A 606-nucleotide genomic window follows, 5' to 3' on the forward strand; every position below is an offset into this window, starting at 1 on the left:
CGATTCATCGTAACTGCGATTTGCGACCTTCCGGACAGTGAAGACTGCACTTCCGGCAGCCAATCACAGAACGCGTTGTTGCGTAGGCGTGGCCGATGTGAGAGCGAGCCGAGCCGAGCGCGTGCGCCATTACGATTCGTAATTCGATTTCTTCCGGAGAAAATAATAATTTCTCGATTTCTTATGCGGATTATTTCTCCCAATTCAGTCAGAGCGAAGGGCGGAAGCGAAGAGCGTTGTTTTTTTTGTTTACGGGCGTACGGGCGTACGGGCGGGGTAGAGCGTACGGGTAGCGTTTTTTTTTTTTTTGGCAAGGAACGGGCACCCACGTACGGGCATGCCCTAGTATATATAAAGCAGTAAAGTATGTTTGTTTGTTTGTTTGTTTGTCCTCTTATAACTCGAGAACTACTCATCGCAGAGAAAAACCAAAGGCATATTCGGAATCAGTACGTCTCAGAGCAACTACAGCACACCTTAAATTTAAAAAAACTTCGGGTTTTAAAATTAGCGCAGAAGCGCAAGCAGCAGAGGGAGGGAATCGAAACATGGGCCACTGTACGTTCCTTTAATACGTACGCGCTTTGATGGGCGGGGCGTATGACG

The sequence above is a fragment of the Myxine glutinosa genome, chromosome 1, assembly GCF_964187855.1.
Source record: "Myxine glutinosa chromosome 1, kmMyxGlut1.1, whole genome shotgun sequence".
Taxonomy (NCBI): Eukaryota; Metazoa; Chordata; class Myxini; order Myxiniformes; family Myxinidae; genus Myxine; species Myxine glutinosa.